This window comes from Phascolarctos cinereus, unplaced genomic scaffold (assembly GCF_003287225.1).
Source record: "Phascolarctos cinereus isolate Bilbo 61053 unplaced genomic scaffold, phaCin_HiC Scaffold_1;HRSCAF=81, whole genome shotgun sequence".
In the NCBI taxonomy this organism is placed as follows: domain Eukaryota; kingdom Metazoa; phylum Chordata; class Mammalia; order Diprotodontia; family Phascolarctidae; genus Phascolarctos; species Phascolarctos cinereus.
Window position 1 is genome coordinate 179,274,599 of NW_027555514.1, and position 21,731 is coordinate 179,296,329.

Consider the following 21,731-nt stretch of genomic DNA (forward strand, 5'->3'; position numbering starts at 1 on the left):
CTAAATATTCATTGATAATGGGATTTTAAATAAGAGAATCAGGACAGACTGATATACCATGCATTCATGTTGCTCTGGACTGTCTCCTAGGAAGCAAGTTGTTTTCAAAGCTGTATTGCACAGTGGGCATTAAGATTCCCATGGCAGAAGAAATTAAAAACAATAACAAAAACAAAAAAAAATTCTCATTTGTCTAGTAGGATTCTGCCAGCTTGATCAGATGCTTTCAGAGTTCTCTGCCCCCTCCCTCTGCCATAACTTTTTTGGAATAGTTCATTGTTTCTTAAAAACAAAACATTGTTTTATTTCCCAAATATCTCCTGTGTCCAATAAAAGCTTTCTTTTTAACTAGGAACACTTAAGCAAAACTAGCTGTCCCACTGATCATACCTGGTAGTATGTACTTTTTCTGCTTGCTTGCTGTTTGTTCTTCATTCTCAAAGAGGCCCATGACATCAGGGAGGTGATGCCATGACGTGAAACTGGACTGGATTTCAATGAGGGAGGGCTGTGAAAAGTCACCAGCCTCACTTTCTCCTCTGGAGACATCTGGGTCCAGTGGCCAGATATAGATCAGGAAAACTGGAGATGGCCCAGGAAGCAGGGGAGACCTTGTCCTCTTTCTGTACCTATGTAAGGGAAGTAGGCACACAAACACTAATTCCCTGGAGTTAAATTGGTCAAGACATTGACGTGAGTTCAAATGCACCTTACTATCATCCTGTACGTTACTGTGTTCTTTGTGCAAATTGTACTCTTGGGTATGTTCACTGTGCACTATAGTAGTTCATCTAAATCTTCCTAGGTTTGCTTGAATGCTTATTATTTGTGTTTTTCAGGTTAATATTATTACACTACATTTTATGCTACAATTTATTCAACCACTTCCCGATCTATGGCCAGCAACACCTTTTCCTACGTTTTTATTTAAATAGCACAGAACTAGATGCTATTAACATTTTGTTAGATATGAGATCTTAACCTCTGTCTTTGAGCCCTGTGAGGTTTACATACAACATATATTTTGCTGGTTGAAAGGTTTTGAATAGTTTAGTTACTTCTCTAACCTTGTTTCAAATCCATTTTATTTCAGAACAGTTGGACCAATTCAAAATTCCACTAATACCATTTTAGTTTATTTGTTTTTCCACAAAAAAAAATCTGCATCTAATTGATTTTAAAAAGTTTTTCTTATTTAACTCAAATATTTTTTATTTAAAACAATAAACTAACATAACTATACAAAGCAACATCTCTGAAAACAATTAAGCAGAATAACAACTTAGTATAATAACTTAAAGAATAAATAATTTAAAGAGCAACTACAAGAGTCTATGAAATTATTTGCTAAAACAAAGGCTGTGATTTACTGTGTTTTTTTTTTAGGCAATTGGGGTTAAGTGACTTGCCCAGGGTCACACAACTAGTAAGTGTCAAGTGTTTGGCCTGAGGCTGGATTTGAATTCAGGTCCAGTACTCTATTCACTGTGCTACCTAGCTGCTTCTTTTTTTTCCTTTTTAAAAATGCACTCAGTGTTTTATTTTCCCCCAGTTATGTGTAAAATCAATTTTTTAACATTTGTTTTTAAAACTTTGAGTTACAAATTCTCTCCCTTCCTTCCTCCCCTCCTCTCTTCATTGAAAAGGCAAGCAATTAAATATAGGTTATCGTGTATAGTCATTCAAAACATATCCATAATAGTGATGTTGTGAAAGAAAATGCAGACAAAAAACTTCAGAAAAATAAAGTTTAAAAAAGTGTTTCTATTTGTATTCAGACACCATTAGTTCTTTCTCTGGGGATGGATAGCGTTTTTCATCATAAGTCCTTCAGAATTGTCTTAGATCGTTGTATTACTGAGAATAGTTGCCATTCACAGCTGATCATCCTAAAACATTGCTGTGACTTTGTACATAATAGATCTCACTCTGCATCAGTCCATGCAAATCTTTCCAGCTTTTTGTGAGAGCATCTTGCTCATTATTCCTCACAGTATAATAGTATTCCATCATAATCACATACCACAACTTGTTCAGCCATTCCCCAATTGATGGGCATCCCCTCAATTTCCAATTCTTTGCCACCAGAAAAGAGCTGTGTTTCTTTATTGGAGGAGGGAAAGGAGAAACTTTCCAAGCTTCAGGTTTTCCATATTGCTGTTTTCACAGCTAGTTCTAGGGGTCTATAAGGTTTTGATTCTTCCAACGTGTTATGATCTAAGGAGAGTTGTGGTGACTTCTCCCTTGGCCTGCACTGTGGTTTGTGAGTGACCACAAGCAGTCTTCTCCACTCTGTAACTGTGACCAACTGTGACATTTTTCCCAGTGCTAGCAAGTCCTTTCACCCCATATGACCCTGCAATTAGACCTGAGACTAGGGCCACTGATGGTGGTATATGATCTAAGAAGAGGTGTGATCACTGCTCTCCTGGCCTGTAGTCTGTTCTGTGGGCAATAACAATCATTCTTCTCCACCCTGAAATACTATAAAGTTTCTCTTTCCCTCCCCCATCAAAGAAGCAGAACCCAATTTTAACATAAAGTAAAACGTCAAGAAATAAGCTAGAAAAGTGAAGCAAATAACAACTAAAGAACCTGAAGATCTTAGGGAAGACTAAGAAGAAGAAATGTAATGAAAAATAGCTGCATGTAATACCCCCCCCAAAGAAAAATGTAAATTGGTCACAACTGAAAAAGAAAATTTCTGGAAGAGTTCAAAAAGGATTTTAAAACCAGATAAGCAGAGGAATTGGGAAAAGAAATAAGAGTGATGCAAGAAAATTATGAAAATAGAGTCAAAAGCTTGGTAAAGGAGGCACAAAAACATGCTGAAGAAAATGACACCTTAAAACAGAATTGACCAAATGGAAAAGGAGGTAAAAAGCTCACTGAAGAAAATAATTCTTCAAAAAATTGGATTGAGGAAGATGGGGGAATAGGTCAGAAAATTTCAAAATCTCAAGATGTTCCTCCACAGAAGAGATAAATAACATCTCTAAGTGAACATAGAGCTGTAAAAACAAATGAGAGTAGGGGAACAACAGAGGTCCTCACTGTCCAATTGGAGAAGACATGAAGAAAAATGCCAGGACTAGATTTCCTCTCTGGGAAGAGTAAACACCTCTATGCTAGATCCACTTTAGCCACAAGCAGCAAGTTGCTTAAACAACAAGCGGTAAGCCCTGGGGTTAGCTGGTTTGGGAAGCTGCCTGGGCCCCAGCCACAGAAACTTTTACCCCTGGGATAGTGAGGATAGTGGTGCACATTTGAGCCAGGGAGATGGAGGGAACATCTATTGACTAGGAACACCAGAAAGTTGTGCTGCAGAGAGCAGTAGGGGCAGAAGGAGCCAGCACATGCCCAATGAATGCAGAAGTGGTGGGGTAGAATGCCCTTGGCTGTGGGCACTTTTAGAGGCTGGAATCCTGTTTGCAGTCCAGGGTCAGAGGGGAAAACTGAGGAGGATCAGAGGTCAGAGTCATGAGACCCCATACTCCAGGGTTAGAGGTCATTATAAAAAGCTAAATGATTGCAAAAATAAATACACAGTCAAAGGAAGAATCCAAACATAGAGAGCTGCTATGGAAATAGAGGAGACTGGAGTTCACCTTCAGAGGGAGATAATGAAGCAGAGAAACCCTCTTCTCCTCCAAAGAGTAGCATCAAATGATCATCTACCCAAAATAGTTCATTGAAACTTACAAAAGGACTTCAAAAATCAAATGAGAGACATTGAGGGAAAAAAAGCAAGAAAAACAAGAGGATTATGAAAAGAAAGTCAACAAATTAGAAGATATCCAGAATCTTAAGGAAGAAAATGACTCCTTGAAAATAAGAATTGGGCAAAGGGAAGCCACAGAAGTTATAAGAGATGAAGAAATTAAAAAAAAATACTTACAGAATGAAAAAATAGGAGAGAATGTGAAACATTTCATAAGAAAAATAATGGATCTAGAGAACAAATCAGAAAGAGAAAACATAAGGATAATCAAATTACCTGCAAGCTATGATACAAAAAAAGAATCTTGATACAATAATACAAGAAATAATTAAAGAAAATTGTCCTGAAGCATTAGAACAAGAGGGGAAAGTAGAAATAGAAAAAATATACCTGAAAGAGATCCTATGAGGGAAACTCACAGGAATATTATAGTCGAATTTCAAATCCCCCAGATCAAAGACAAAATATTACAAGCAACAGGGAAAAAAAATTACATATTTGCAGTACCACAATCAGAATTTCACAAAATCTAGCAGTGGTGACACTAAAAGATCACAGGTCTTGGAAGATTATATGTGGAAGACCAAAGGAACTGGGCCTCTAGCAAAAAATATCATACCAGCTGAGCTAAGCATAATTCTGAATGGAAAAAAATGGATATTTGATCAATTAGACTTTCAGGACCTTTGTTAAAAAAAAAACAAGACAAAATCCTGAATTCAACAGAAGATTTGACATACAAGAGCCAAGAGAAATATAAGGTACATAACAATGACCAATTACAAGGAACTAAATATAGAATGTTTACCTTTTATGTATGGAAAATGTAAAACCTATGTCTAAGATTATTACTAGGGGTAGCTAGATTCCACAATATATCCACAGTCAATTATAGCCTTGGAGTGATGTGGAGGTCAAGGAGGAATTATAGCAAGCATTCAAAAAGAAACAATTCAAATATCATCAAGCCACAGTCATTATAACACCATATTTAGCACCTTCTATATGAATAGATTGTAGGGCTTGAAACGTGATATTCTGGATGGTAAAGAAGCTAGGATTACTACCCATAATAATCCATTCAGCAAAACTGAGTATAATCCTTCAGGGTAAAAAAAATTGTCATTAAGACTTCCATGTTTTCCAGATAAGAAGACCAGAGCTTAACAGAATATTGATTTTAAATACAAAGCTGAAGAGAAGTACAAAAAGGTAACTGTGAAAGAGAAATCATAACAGATTCAATAAGGTTAAATTGCTACATTCTTACATGGTAAGATGATACTTGTAACTCCTAAGAACTCCATCATTTTTACGGCAGTAAGAAGTATTCATAGACAAAGGGCACAGGTGTGAGTTGACTATGATTGCATGATTAAGAAAAATAAAATTAAGGAATGAGAAGGAGCCATGCACTCTGAGAAGGAAGAAAGGAGAGATAGAATGGGGTAAATTATTCCACATAACAGACACATAAAAGTAAGAGTTTTTATAGTGGAGGGAAGCTAGTGGGAGGGGTGGAAGGCAATAGTTGAACCTTCCTTAGCTTTCCTATGTAGGTTATTCTTGGTTGTAATCCTAGCTCTTTTGCCTTCTGAAATACCATGTTCTAAGCTCTCAACTATGTTAAATGAAGGCTACTTAAACTTTGTGTTCTTGACTGGTGTCTTTGAATGATGTCTTTCTGGCTCCTTGAAATATTTTCTCCTTGACTTGAGAGTTTGGGAATTTGACTATAATACTCCTGTGAGTTTTTTTTGGGATCTCTTTCAAGAGGTGATAGGTGAATTCTATCACTTTCTATTTTACCCTCTGTTTCTAAAATATTGGGACAGTTTTGTTATTTCTTAAAATATAATGTCTAGGCTCTTTTCTTGATTATGGCTTTCAGGTAGCCCAACAATTCTTGAATTATCTCTCATCAATCTATTTTCCAGGTCAGGTTTTTTTTTTTTCAGATAAGATATTTCACATTTTTTCCATTCTTTTAACTTAGTTTTTTTTATTAAGTAATTTATTTATTTTTAGTTTTCGACATTCACTTCCACAAGATTTTGAGATACGAATTTTCTCCACATCTCTCCTCTTCTCCCACCCCAAGATGGCATGCATTCTGATTACCTCTTTCCCCAATCTTTCCTCTCTTTTATCAACCCACCACTTTCTCTTATTCCCATTCCCTTTCTATTTTCCTGTAGGGCAAGATAGATTTCTATATACCATTGCCTGTATATCTTATTTCCTGTTTGCATTTAAAAACAATTTGTAAAATTCATTTTTCAAACTTTGGGTTCCAAATTCTCTCCATCCCTCCCTGCCCACCTACCCTCATTGAGAAGGCAATGAATTCAGTATAGGTTATACATGTGTAGTCATGCAAAACACTTCTGTAATAGTCATGTTGTGAAACACTAACTATATTTCCCTCCATTCTATCCCACCTCCCATTTATCCTATTCTCTCCTTTGAATCTTTCCCTCCTCAAAAGTGTTTGCTTCTAATTACTCTGTTCCCCAATCTGCCCTACCTTCTATTATCCTCCCCCAACTTATTCTCTTCTTGTTGGGTAAGATAGATTTCCATGCCCAATTAAGTGTGTCTGTTATTCTCTCTTTAAGCCAGATCCAATGAGATTAAGGTTCACTCACTTTCATTTCCCCAATCTCCCCTTCCACTATAAAAGATTTTTCTTGCCTCTTTTATGTGAGATAATTTACTCCACTCTTCTTCTCCCTCTCTCCTTCTCCCAGTACATTACTCTTTACCACTTAATTTTATTTTTTAGATACCATCCATTCATTTTGATAGGACCCAATCTATGCTAGAGTGTTTTGTGCTGGACTGCACCCTTATCTTAGACTGGTGCAGCAGACCTTTCCTGTCAACCTTCCAGGTTGTCTTGGGCTGGAAATTCATTTCACTCTGTAATTTTGTGGGTTCTGCTGCTCTAGAATTTGTTTAGAGTCATTTTTTGCAGGTATTTGGAGAGGTTTGGGGGAGAGCTCAAGCAAGTCCCTGCTTTTATTCCACCATCTTGGCCTCTGCCCTGATTTTAGTTTTATTTAAATAAAAATTCAAGGAGTCATTAGCTTCCTCTTGCCTGGTTCAAATTTTTTTTTGTCTTAAATTTTTTTTTTAGCTTTTCCTCCTTTTTAAAAAAAAATTTTTATTAATTTATTTTGATTTATCAACAATCACTTCCATATGCTTTTGAGTTTAAAATTTTTCTCCCTCTTCCTCCCCCCCACCCTCCCCAAGATGGTGCACAATCTGATATAAGCTATACATATACATTCCTATTAAGCGTATTTTCACATTAGTGATATTCTGGTTCTAATTTTTAAGGAATTACTTTGTTCAGTGAGCTTTTGTATCCTTTGCACATTTGACCACTTTTTCTCTTCAGTGAATTTTTGTGCCTCTTTGCTATTTGGCCAATTCTGTTTTTTAAGGTGATATTTTCTTCAGTGTTATTTTTGTGTCTCTTTTACAAAGATGCAAGATGCTAATTCCCTTTTCATAATTTTCTTCTATCACTCTCATTTCTTTTCCTGATTTTTTCCTCTATCCCTTTTATTTGATTTTTAGAATAAATTTTTAATTCTTCTAGGAATTCTTTTGGTGCTTGTGTCCAACTCATACATCCCCCCTGATGCTTTGCTTGTAGCTCTTTTGTTATCATTGTATTCTTCTGACTTTGTGTCTTGATATTCCCTGTTACCATAGTAGCTTTTAATATTCAGGTTACTTTTTTTGTTATTTCCTCTTCTCCCCAGACCATTTCTTGACTTTTAACTTTATACTAAAGTTGGGCTCCACTTTTGTGATGGGTCTGGGAGGTTACTGTCTCAAGCTTCAGGTTTTCAGTGCTGCTGTTTTTATAGCTAGTTCTGGAGATCTGCAAGTTTTTGGTGTTTCTAAAATATTGTCATTTCAGGAGAGGTGTGGTCACTGCTCTCTTCACCTACTCTCTGGTCTTTACTCAATAAGGGCCCATATTCCACTTCAGCAAGTGCTTAATATTCGTCTTGGCCCAGGGATTGTGACCTACTCCCCTCCCCTCTTGTGAAGCACTCTTGTTTTTCTCTGCCTTGGAATTATGACAAGGGTCCCTACTTCCCTCAGGAACAAGTTATAGAGGTCTTCTCTGCCCTGGAATTGACACCAAGACCCCTGCTCCCCTAAGGCAGCAAGCACTAGTGCTCTTTTTCATCCTGGAATTGTGATCTAGAATGGTGGACAGGCAATACAACAGGGTTCTTTGCTCTATGTCAGCTCAGAGTGCCACGTAATATCTTTCTGATCATTTGTCCAACTCACCTGAAGGGTGAGAGTACCCAAAGATGCTGCAGCTGCTGTTGCAGCCACCTTCAATCTGGTGTTGCTGTTGGGTGTTGTCTAGCCTGGAACCCCTCTCAGTGTCACAGACCCCTCTTGTCATCCTCCTAAAGTTCTCTTGGGATGGAAAAAAAGTTCTCTCCTCAACCATTATCACTCCAGAGTTAGATTTGAGGAATTATTTTAAAGTGGTTTAGAAGGTAATATTAAGAGAGTTCAGCTAGGCTGCTGCCTCTATTCTGCCATCTTGACTCAGTCTCTATTGAAATTATTTTTAAAAAATGTTCTCCTTAACATCATAAAATTAGAATTCATGAGATTCCCACTCCTCTCAGCCATCTTTCTCCATTTGAATAATCATCTCAATTAACTCAACAATTTTGATAGATAATAAGTTGCTCCATTCTCATACTTATGCCTTCTTCAGGTTAGGAAATGAATTCAGGTCTTTTTGATCTGAAGCAGACCATGCCTCTCTCTAATGATATCAGGTAAGATATAATTAAAATCATGATATACTAAAATAGAAAATAAAGATACCACATTATACTAAAAGTTTCCATAAAAGGCAGTAGTTTATCAATCTTAGACATATGTGACCTAACAAATATTTAGTACAAAGCAAAGTCTAGCAATATTTTCCCTTAACATTGAAGGTATTTATCTGTTAAAAACTGACCACATGCTGGGATAAAAAAATACATTAAGAAATTTAGAAAACAGGGCGGCAACTAGGTGGTGTAGTGGATACAGCACCAGCCCCGGAGTCAGGAGAACCTGAGTTCAAATCTGACCCCAGACACATAATACTTTCTCATTGCCCCACAAAAAAAAAATTAGAAAATGGACACTTTAGAAACTACATTACGAGTACCCAATATAGCAAATATGCTAATGAATATGGATGCAGTGAATAAAAATGTAGGCCCTAATGGAAAGTAATTTATTGTAAAAATGACTGAACAAAAAAATTAACAGAACAAATCACGCCAACATAATAGTAATGCTGATTTTAGTTTCAGTATATTGATGGATCTATAACGTCATGGGTGTAGATACTCCCTCTATGCCTTCTCATCCTTTACAATCCTTATGGTAACATGTTGTAGCTATTATTCCAAACTTCTTGACACTTTGTAGGCACTTTCATTAAGGATGGGCCTTTATTAACCCTTTTTCTTACTGGATGAGCAGCTTTCCTTTTTCAACATCATACTTTTCTGATGATATTCCTTATGATGCTATGTTGCACAATTTTTCATTTTGCCAATATGTCATGGTCTACTTGTGACCACCATGTCTATGCACTGCCTGCTTTAATTATCTAGTCTCTAGTATTCCAAGACATTTATCCAAATACGATCACTAGAAGACTATTAATATCAAATGCATGGAAATATATTAAAAAAGAAAGAAGCCTACAATTGAAAAAATAAAACTCTACATAATGTTCCAAACCTCCTTGAGAATACAATTTTTCTCCATTCCAATTTTGCTTTTTTATATACAATTATCACGTACCAGGCAATTAACAAATGCTTGATGAATGGTTAGAATCTCCTCCAAACTACGAGCTCAGCTCATTTTCCATCCAAAGTGCTTTTCTACAACATATAAACTAATGAAAAGACTTCATGGACTGTCCACTCACTGGACACCATAGACTAGACAACATATCTCTTCCACTCACTTTTTTTTTCTAATTTGGATACTTAAACTACCCTGCCTTTTTTGAATTATGAAAAGCCTGCTGCTTATGTGCTTCTCTTTGCTTAGCCAAGTTTTTCCTCAAAAAGTAGACATACTTTGGAGCCAAGAGTGTAATCCATGCCTCCTTAAATTATAGAACCTGTCAGTGTTTGTATTCTGTTAGCATAGACTCTAAGTACCCTGCTATATAATATGACCTCTATAGAAACTGGCATTAATAAGACATATCAAAAATTACAGAATACATCCAAGACATACTCACCAGAGAATTCATAACATTTTATATCTGCGTTATCAAGAAAAAGAAATAGAAAATTAATGAATTGAGTGTACACCTCCAATTTTAGAAAAAAGAAAGAAATTGCAAAAAGCCACAAAAAAAGAAATGGTTAAAATAGGGCAAAACAATATAGGACAAGAAAACAATAAAATAAGAAAAATGAAAATATTGGAATTGTAAAAGAATAAAAAAAGACAATGAGGAAGTATAGATATTTATATGGAAGCACAAACCAAAATTGGAAATGAGAAAAGACAGATGATAAACTAGAAGGAAGTAATTAATAAAATTAACAGAGAAAACTACTTTTAATTCCATGCCAATAAATTTCAGGGTATAAAATAAATGTCTGAGTATCTGCAGAGCTATACATTACTCAGCCTAACAAAAAAGAGTTGGACAACATAAATAAATCTCAGAAGTACACATTAGTTAATTCATTAAATAACTCCTCTGAAAAATTACTCAAGCATAGGCAGATTTGCAAATGAATTTTCAAATATTCAAAAGGATATGGCATCTCATCAATTTGTATATTTCTTCCAAGGATACTCATCACAGCCCTTCCATACCTGTGCAATTCTTCCATGTCCATAAGTTCAACATAAGAGACCAGATCAAAATCTTCCTTTTTTGCTTCCTGGCATCAGAAATATCTTGTTAGAGGAGTAAGACATTTTGTTCACTTTTTAATGCCTCATTTTTGCCATGTGAATAGCCCATTTTCTATTTCAAACCTATATTTATTTTCTGACATTCTTCATTCCAATTCTTCTTTGAACATTTTTATTTATTCTGTGTTAAAGCATATTCACACCTACAATGCACCACTACAAGGACTGCCTTCTGTATAAAATTTATTTTTAATTCCTCTATTACTGTGGTATTTTATCACTCACAGCCAAAGACCAACCATGGAAAACCTTTGATCTTAAAAAGATGGCTTTTCATTTCAGAAATGATTTAGGGTTGTTAAAAAACTTTAAAATTTCTTGAAGATAATCATTCCCATTATTCTTCTATTTAATTCTGATTCCAATTTGTCTATTTTTGTTTTCTGTCCTAGAGGACTTATGGTTCTCTTCTAAGAGGTTTTTTGATATTCTGGAGCTTGTTGCAGGTAAAATTATGCTACTTGAAAGCAGGAGAACCTAGATAATGTCACCACTCACAGGGTGCCCTTCCTCAACTTGTAGTCTGGATTAGATCTCCTCTGTGATAGTGGTGTCAAGAACATTTCCCTTTTTTATGATTCACTTTACATTAATGAATAAAATGTTAACATTCAAGGTCATCTCTGCCATATACTTTCAAAAACCTTGGATGTTGTTGATACATGCATGAAAATCAAATTCTACTAAATGTGAAAAGAAAAAAAAATCTTTCAATATTAAATAGACTTTCAAAACTGAGGGAAAGATGGTATGCTCACCACTTCTTCTTCCCAGACAAACACATCATTGTTGCCCAAACCAAACATAGGTAAATCTATGAAAGAAATGTATAACCTAATACCATTAATATATGGAAGAAAATAGTAAATATTATACTTGATAACAAAATACAGTAGAATGTCAAAACATTACATGTAATGTTTTGTAATGTAATGTAACTTTGTTAAAGGAAATTAAATATGAACTATTTCTGTCGTTTTCATATTTTTAATGTATTTTTTAGATTTGCAGAAGTCCAATTCTTCCTAGGCATTATTATAAATTAGCAATAAGTTTTTAACATTATATTAATTTAAATTAACAATAGTTTACAAACCTATGGAGAAATGTAATATTTAAAATGTTTAATGCATTACATTACAATGTAAAAAATGTTTGTGATTGCTATATTATGATAATGCCATATTTGTATAGAATTTTTTTGTTATTAGGTGCTTTACCTGCATTATTTGATTTGATTCTCATTATACTCCTCTAAGGTAGGAGATATGAATGTTATTACCACTTTACAAATAAGGTAGCTGTGAGAATCAAAAAGTGACTTGCCCAAGAGAAAAATGGCACAGGTGATTTGAAGCTGTCTTTCAATGCTATTTTCATCACATTATGTTGTTGAATCATTAATAAATAAGACATTTTAACCTAAATTAAGACAATGTAAATAAAAGAAATTGGTCATTTTTTTGTTTTCTATCCCATCAACATTCTTTTGGGAGATTGAAAAAATAGTATCTAACCTAATAATGACTTTTCCAAGTAATTTTTGCAATTTTAAAAGGGATGTTGTGATACAAATTATTGGGACAGTGAGATCAAAAGCTATAGTCAGTCAATTATAAAAAAAAGCATGAATACGAGTTGTTAATAGATACAGACAACAACCCAATTTTAAGATTTTCAAGTAATTCTTGTAACTCAGGAACACTTTTTTCTTTTTCTTGTTGCTTGTTTTGAAGCTCCCCAATTTTCTGAAAGATTCAGAATTGAATCCTAAATGATACAGATCCTGGGAAACCATTTAAGAGAGCTCAAAACCTATGCTACGCAGCCTCTTTTACAAATTAATGAAGCACGAAGTGCTGTAAATTGAGAAAAACAACAGATGTCAACCAGCAGAATATGGAAGAAACCAAGCTTCTGGAGCACCATTTGGAGGGAATCCAGACAGAATGGGAGAGTATTATCTAGTCCTAGAGTCTGCAAAGAACTGTGAACTATTGTGATACTTGCATAAAGCCAGACTGGTGAGCCAGAGAGAAGCATTAGTCTCTCCCCTAACCATATCCCTTTATGAGCCTCTGGTTTGTGACTCAGGGACTTTTGGTCATTGCATCTGGGACAGAACAGAATATGGAGAGAAAAATGAGCAGCGATCATCTTCATATAAGTGGGAAAGAGTCTGACTTTTTATTTTATTTCTGTTAAGGTAAAGGTACAGTTATTTTTGATGACTTATGTCTAAATTCCATGGTGGCAGAGCATGGAGAGAATCAAAAGGTGAAGTATTCTAACAATGAAGTGGTCAAAGAGTTAAAATATAATTATAATAATTTTCATACCTTAAGATTTCATTTTATCTCCTGTATTTGGGAACTTAAGGGAAGATATATCACAGCAAGATTCAATGTTGGGAGCAGGAAAAGCAGATTCAGTTTTTTTTCTTAAATTCTGAGACAAAATAGTATCCCATAGCCAGTTAAGAAGTTGATAACCTCATGACAATGGAAAAGAATACCTTAAGTAAAGGCCAGCTTTTGGCAATTCATTTATTGTACTAAATTCTTATTTGATACATATCAAAACTCAAAACAATCTATCAATAAGCATTTATCAAACATCTACTATGTGCTAGACATGTTAGATTCTAGGGACATAAAGTCAGACATGTCCCTGTCTCCAAAAAGCTTACAATCAAATACCAATATGCCATGAATGTCATTGGATTTAATCACAGATCTGACTGTCATTCCCCTACATCATTATTATTGTCATTATCAGCACACCTTCCGTTGTTTGTCCTTCATATTCAAAAAGGACCAACAACATCATGGGATGATGTCTTGACTTGCATGTGAATCAGATTTAAGTGACACAGAGTTACACAATATCATCAGCCTTTCTCTCATTTCCTGAGTCATCACCAATGGCAGGCCAAAAGTCAAGATGACTGGTGATGGATCAGGATACAGTGGATGATATTGGCATCTTCAATGCCTGATTAAGCTCAAAGCACTCCACAACACTTGCTTCAGCTAACTTCATGGTTGTTGGACAAATTATTCTCATCTGGCTATTTACCTGGGGGAAGTCTTCACTTGCTTGAAATAGACACTCTCCCTAACTCAATGATAGGTAATCTTACTGTGGTTTGGAGTGCTGGAAACTGTGACCATATGGTTTAGGGTTGCTGGGAACCCTGAAATGCAAGGGTACAGAGTGAGTCTCCCTGGAAAGAATTCATGCACTCTAAGTTTCTTCCAGTCAAGGGACAGCTTATTATGATGGCAATAAAAGCAGGTGGAGTTCCTAGTGAATCTGCAACTTAATGAGGTGGGGGAAAACTGATGCTTACACACAAAAAGAGTTGTGAAAGGACCTGGATGGGATTAAGGAATGGTAAATAATCTGGGATGGGCCAGATGCAACAGTGAAAGGACACCAATTAGTCTAATTAGATGGTCTAGGTGGGATTAAGGAATGGTAGGTTTGTGCAAGTAGTCTGGGATGGTCCAAGAGCAACCATGAAAGGAATGTCAAGTAAACTAATTAGATCATCTAGTTGGCATAGGATGGGCCAGTGGCCTTAGGCTGAGGCACCAGTGATCTGGGCTGCTTAAATGTGTAGGAAAATTCAGGGACTGGGTTGCTTTCAGAGACATGGTCTTTTCTTTTTAGGGTCCAGGTGCCATCACCCCATCAATCTTCTATTAATCTATAGCTCGGGAGCCACCTTCTACATGAGATCTTTCTTTATGTTTGTCCTCTCCAACTGCTAACTCCATCCCTCCCTTATTGCCTTGCATTTAACTACTATCTATCTATCTATCATTTATCTATCTATCTATCTATCTATCTATCTATCTATCTATCTATCTATCTATCTATCTATCTGTCTGTCTGTCTGTCTCTCTTTCTGTCTGTTTACCTATTTCTTTTTTTATATTTATTTAATATATACTTATGCATGTTCTTGTTGTCTCCCTCATTCAAGTGTAAGCTCCATGAAATAGGAATCACTTCATTCTTTATATCCCTAGCACTTACAACAGTGCCTAGTCTGTAACAGGTACTAAAATTTTTTATTGATTGGTCATCAAGTATATTTTTAGGCATATGCATATTTTTATTATATATTATTTGTATTATACATAAATACATAATTATAGTTCTTAATGTTTTCTTTGCTACAATTGAATTCAAGAAACATTTGTTAAATGCTTACTAGGTGAAGGAAAGAAGGTGGCATGATACAATGGATTAAGAGCTGACCTCATAGTCTAAAGTCATAGATTCAATCTTTATCTTTATATGGCTTGTGTCATGCTGGAAAAGTCCCTTATCCTTTCAGTGTTCCAGGCAACTCTTTAAGATTATAAATTGCAGAGTAATTTACCATCTGCATTGGTGTAAGAAGTTACATCAATGTGAGTTCTTTATATCAATATCACAGATCTAGACTGTCCCTCCCCCATCATATTAAAACTTTAAGACAATATGCTAGGTGCTAAAGATACAGATAACACATTAATACCCCCTGACTTCAAGGGGAATCTACATTCCCTAAAGATGGTGGAGGGAGGAGGGATAACCATATACATAGATATGTAAATACAATTCAACTTGAAAAAGACAACAATTAAGGGGCTCAGGTATAGTTTCAAGCTTCACATTTTATATTATACCAGTTTCAATTTCCCATCTATTCTTTTTGTTTGTTTGTTTTTTGGCAATTGGGGTTGTGACTTGCCCAGGGTCACACAGCTAGTAACTGTCAAGTGTTTGGTCTGAGGCCGGATTTGAGCTCAGGTCCTCCTGACTTCAGGGCCAGTGCTCTATCCACTGCGCCACCTAGCTGCCCCCCCCCCAGCTATTCTTATAGGAGAGAATATCAACTGTCAAGATTCTTTCTAACACTCAAGGACATAATGTTTTTTTTTTCTTTTGTGCACATATCTAACTTTGGTAATAGTCCCAGACAAGTTATACTTCACAGTTGTACTTCTGAATCTTAGAGCTGTCACTATGAATCAGCTACTCTCTCATCTTGCAATATTTTTCTACATGCCATTCCCATTTTCCCATTGGTGCATTACTTTCAGGGACTCCATTTTTGGTATGGGCCTATACCAGCCTCTTCTAGCAGTTTCGCTTTTGTCTCTAAGGACTTTGCCACTCTTACCCTGTAGCTTTCCCAGAACCTAAGGCCTTCTCATCCTGCAATATCCTTCTTCCATACTCACCCTCTTCTTTAATTGGTGAGTTTTTGGGATTCCATTTTGCCGTTGTGTCCAAGTCAGCCTTTCCTCCTGGCTGGGCTTAACTTGTGCTTATCCCTAACTCTAGGGACTTTACAACCATTCCACCATATGAGTCCCATTATGTCTATTCTTTCCTTATTTATATATTGTCTTAACTAATTAGAACAAAACCTCCTTTAGGGCAGAGACTTATTTTTACCTTCTATTTGTGTCCCCAGGACTTAGAACAGTGCCTGATATATGGTAAGCACTTAATCAACATTTATTAACTATTACTTACATAGTAAGAATGTCAAATTCATACTGAAATAGACATTGTACACCATATACAATAAAGTATATTCCTTAGTGAAGTAATATCTCTGGTTCCACCAAGAAAAAAGAGATCTATGAAGAGAATAGAAGATTGAGAATATGTGTCTGTAGATATACATGTATATCTACACACACACACACACACACACACACACACACACATATATATATATATATATATATATATATATATAATTTATATACTCCTTTAGTTTATAAACTTGATATTTGTTATTGTCAACATTCAGCACATTTCCCTATAACTTTCATTGCTAGTCTGGTAAAATAATACATATAACAAAAATTAATTTAAAGCCAGTTTACCATATTTGCTTTGTGTAAAAGTGGTTTTCCTAAGTGAAAAATTGAATAAAGAGATTTAGCTTGAACTATTTTTACTATCATACTTAAAAAAAATAGACCTATGCATAACCAGTTTAAGAGCAGCAGTTACCTAAAAAAGCTGTCAAATACACTGTTAACTCTAGTAATTTATTCTGTAATTTAATGTAGCTCTGACCTCTGTCATAAGTTAATACAGCATGAAGAATGGTGTGCAAGGAAAAAAAAAACATGCTGTTAATGAGTTGGAGAAATAATGTGACATTGTGTTTTTCTTCCCCACATTCTTGTGAAATATCTTAATATTGGAGGTAACAGAGCCTAGACAATTTCACTATGTAATTATATCTGTCCGTAGCTTACTAACTAGTGCTGTGATTAAAAGCCTTTTAATTATCCCATCCAGACAAGTTGTTTGATTTTCAGACAAAAATAACTCTGGACATGAACTTTGAAATGTGTATTTGAATTTTCCCATTTTAAAGCATCTGTGAAAGACTTTAGTGGAAAAGAAAAGGAAAAGCAAGAAAAAAATGATTTTACTAATAAAAAACTGAGTTGTTTGAATGTCTTCTCAGTTTAACAGATTTGCATTGCCAACAAGAGGAGAAGACATATGTTTTCATACTCTCTGCCGAATGAAATTTTTAAAAAAGCCCTAAACGCTTTCCAAAGCCTTCCATCACCATCTTACTGCCATTCATTCCATTGTGAACTGGTCCATCTGTTTCTTTTGCCTCGGTTTCCTTACAAGAGACCGAAATGAAAAGAAAAAAAAAAACACTCAAGGTTAGGAAGCAAGTATATATGTGTGCATGTATATTTATATATGTATGTTATATATGATATATGATGTATGTGTATACACAAATCTATACCTATGTATATATATGCATATATATTTACATATATGTTAGAAGGAATGGTTCAGAAGATCTGTTCTTAGGTAGGTTGCACAGTTCTGTACTTGGTGAAATTTTACAATACCTTTTCACAAAATATTTCTCCTTCACAAATGTAATTCCTATTCACCTGCAATTTTCAATCTCTGCAATTATCAACCCTAATAACAAGTAATTAGTAGGTACTTTGTAAGTGTTTTATATTCCTTGATTGATTACATGGTAAGTATTGAACTAATGCGAATAAAAAAAATCAGGGTTTAATATTCTGGATGATTAGATTCCTAAATGTTAAAAAAAAAAGTTAAAATCTTACCAAAATTTATTTTTATGTGCAAAAAATAATTGTTTTTTTTCTTCTTTGATTAGCCTGGAAATGCTGTATAAATACTCGTGGTCTCAATACTATTAGAAACTAAAAGAACTGGATAAGACCCTGAAAGGTGATCTGCCCCATCCTTCATATTTATTTGTTGTCATTCAGTGATTTTTCAGTCATATCCAACTCTTCATGTCACCATTTTGGGGTTTTCTTGGCAAAGACACTGGCAAAGCTACTAAGCGTCTGAGGCCAGATGTGAATTCATGTAGAAGAGTTTTCCTGATTCCAAGCCCAGTGCTTTATCCACTGTACCACCTAGGTGCCCTCCTCATATTAATATTCATAATATAAGCTGGTCTGCCTCCTAGAAGAGGCTTAAGGAACTCTTCTCTGCGTTCTAGTTTATCAACAATGCTGATATGGGGAACCTCCAGGAACCAACGTGACAAAGTAAGCAGGAAATCACTTGAACTATCCCAAAGTCACTCCCAACAACTATAAATAGTGCCACAAAATGAATTCTGGAAAAGCAGAACCAACAAAAAGTTGGGGTGAAACATTTTCTAAGCCACTTCAACTTAAAAGGTAAGCAGGAAAGGTCTCTCTCAGTCAGGTAAAAGGGGAGTACAGCCCAGGGTGGGCAGTGTTCTGGTAAGCCAACAGTAGGCCCTGTAACAACAAGCCAGTGGGAGGCTCTGAGCCCAAGGGCAGTTCAGTGACTGAGGCCCAATGGCCTCAATGCAGCATCAGGTGAGCATGTAATGCCACCCTCTCTCCAAACAATTCCAGTACCAGTACAACACTTGGTGAGTGGCCGCTCCCCCTTCCCCCATACCCCATGACCCTAACGCAGCACTATGGTCTTCATGGGCCATAGTCTATCATCAGGCAAGTGGAGAGCACCCCCATTTCCTGAATCACCTGGCAAGCAGCCAGGCCCCTTGTGGTACCAACACAGTAATAGGCACCCCCTCACCACCACCCTGTGGCCCCACTGCAACACCAGAAACCACCCCACACCCACGACCTGTAGCAATAGCACAGACAAGAAGACAGCCTTCCCCATAGCTTCAGGGAAGAATTACCAAAGGGCCAGCCCCTCTTTTCATGGCTCTGCTGTAGCACCAGGCCCCTTTTGGCCCCAGCAAAGCATTGTACAAATGACCAAGCCCCTTCAGCTCCCATGCAACACCAAGCTAGCAACCAGGGCCTACAGTTCCCAGAGAAACAAACAAACAAACAAAAAAAGAAACCTTGAGATAATGCCCCCTCTGCCCCACAAGCAGTGTTCAAATGGAAAAAACTGAGCAAAAAACAATAAAAGATCCTAACCATAGAAAGTTAGAGGATAACAATGTTAAAATGCCTACATTCAAAGAATCAAAGAAAACATAGAATTGGTCTCTCAGGCCCAAAAGGAAATCCTGGGAAGGAAAAAAAAAAAGAATTTAAAAATAAAATAAGAAAGGTAGAAGAAAGTTGGGAAGAGAAATGAGAATGAAGCGAAAGAATTATGAAAAAAAATGTCAACACCTTGATAAAGGAAGCACAAAACTGGAAAAAAAAATTGTATAAAAATTTGCTGAAGAGAACAACTCCTTGAAAGTAGAATTAGCCAAATAGAAAAGGAGGTAAAAAAGGTAACTGAAGATAGATTAGAAATTAGAATTGAACAAGTGGAAGCTAATGACTCCATGAGATATCAAGATTCAATCAAACAAAATCAAAAGAATGAAAAAATAGAAGAAAATGTAAAACATCTCAGTGGCAAAACAACTGACCTGGAAAATAGATCCGGGAGAGATAATTTAAGAATTATTGGACTACCTGAAAGTCATAATGACCATAACAACTACAACAATAATCACAATAATAATAAAAAGAATATGAATATCATAATTCCAGAGATTATCAAAGAACCCTGATTTTCAAGAACCAGAGGGTAAAAAAGGTATTCAAAGAATCCATCAATCATCTGCTAAAAAAGATGACAAAATGTTGGTCTCTGCCTAGTTTCTGCCATACTGATTTCCAGTTTTCCAAGCAGTTTTCATCAAATATTGAGTTCTTATCCCAGAAGGTGGAGTCTTTGGGTTTATTACACAGTAGATTTCTGTAGTCATTTATTGCAGCATCTTATGTACCCAACCTATTTGACTGATCTACCACACTATTTCTTAGCCAAGTAGTTTTGATGTTTGCTGCTTTATAACACAGTTTTAGATCTGGTATGGCTAGGCCCCCTTCCCTTGCATTTCTTTTCATTAATTAACTTGATACTATGGCACCAAAATAAGTAAATTAATTTAAGTAGATCAGTCATTTTTATTATAATAGCTTGACCTACTGATGAGAAGTTGATATTTTCTCAGTTATTTGGATGTGACATTATTTGTGTGAAAAGTGTTTTGTAATTGTGTTCATATAATTCTTGGTTTTTCCTGGCAGGTAGACTCCAAAATATTTTACATTGTTTACAATTACTTTAAATGGTATTTCTCTTTTGATCTCTTGCTGCTGGACTTTGTTATTAATATATAAAAATGCTGATGATTTATATGGATTTATTTTATATCTTGTGACTTTGCTAAAGTTTATTATTTCAAGGAGTTTTTTCAGTTGATTCTCTGTGATTCTCTGAGCATACCATTACATCATTTTTAGAGTGATAGATTTATTTATCCATGACCTCTTCTATATCCTTCAATTTTTTTCTTCTCTTACTGCTAAAGCTAACATTTCTGATACATGTTATTCTTTTAAAAATCTTTTATTACTATTATTATTATTAATGTTTAGTTTTCAACATTCACTTCTGTAACCTTTTGATTTTTAAATTTTTCTCCCCCACCCTCCATGCCTCCCTCCCCAAGACTGTGTGCAAGCTGATATAGGCTCTACATACACATTCCTACCAAACATATTTTCCCATTAGGTCATGTTGTAAGGAAGAATTAGAACCAATAGGATGAACCACAAAAAAGAGGAAACAAAACAGAACAGAAGAAAAAAAAAGAGAAAATATTATGCTTTGATCTACATTCAAACTCCATAGTCCTTTCTCTGGATGTGGATAGCATTTTCCATCATGAGCCTTTTGGAGATGTCTTAGATCCTTGCATTGCTGAGAAGAGCTAAGTCTATCAAAGTTAGTCATCGCACAATGTGGCTGTTACTCTGTACAACATTCTCCTGGTTCTGCTTGCTTCACTCAACATCAGCTCATGCAAGTCTTTCCAGGTTTTTCTGAAGTCTGCTTGCTCATCATTTTTTATATCATACTAGTATTCTATCACATTCATATACCATAACTTGCTCAGCCATTCCCCGATTGATGGACCATCCCCTCAATTTCCAATTCTTTGCCACCACAGAAAGAGCTGCTATAAACATTTTTGTCCATGTGGTCCTTTTCCCATTTTTATGATCTCTTTGGGATACAGTGCTGGAAATGCTATTGCTGGGTCAAAGGGTTATACAAGTAATTCTTAAGAACTATATTACTATTTGTGTAGTTAGAAGGGGTATTCACACAGGGAGTGTGTAGTTATGAGGTGATTTTGATAAAATGATACTCCTAAAAATATTAAGGTTGAGAAAAAAGATTGAACTGGGAGAAGAAGAAAGGGAGAAGTACAGTGGGGTAAATTATCTACATGAAAAGGTGTAAAAGAGCTATTACAGTGGAGGGGAAGATGGGATAGAGAGCAGTGGGCATCACTTGAACCTTACTTTCGTTGGAATAGGCTCAAAAAGGAATAACATATACAATCAGTTGTGTATAGAAATCCTTCTTACCTTATAGGGAACAAGGAGGAGAGGAGGTTAGGGAAAGGGGGGGTGCTCAAAAAACACAGGACAGATTGAGT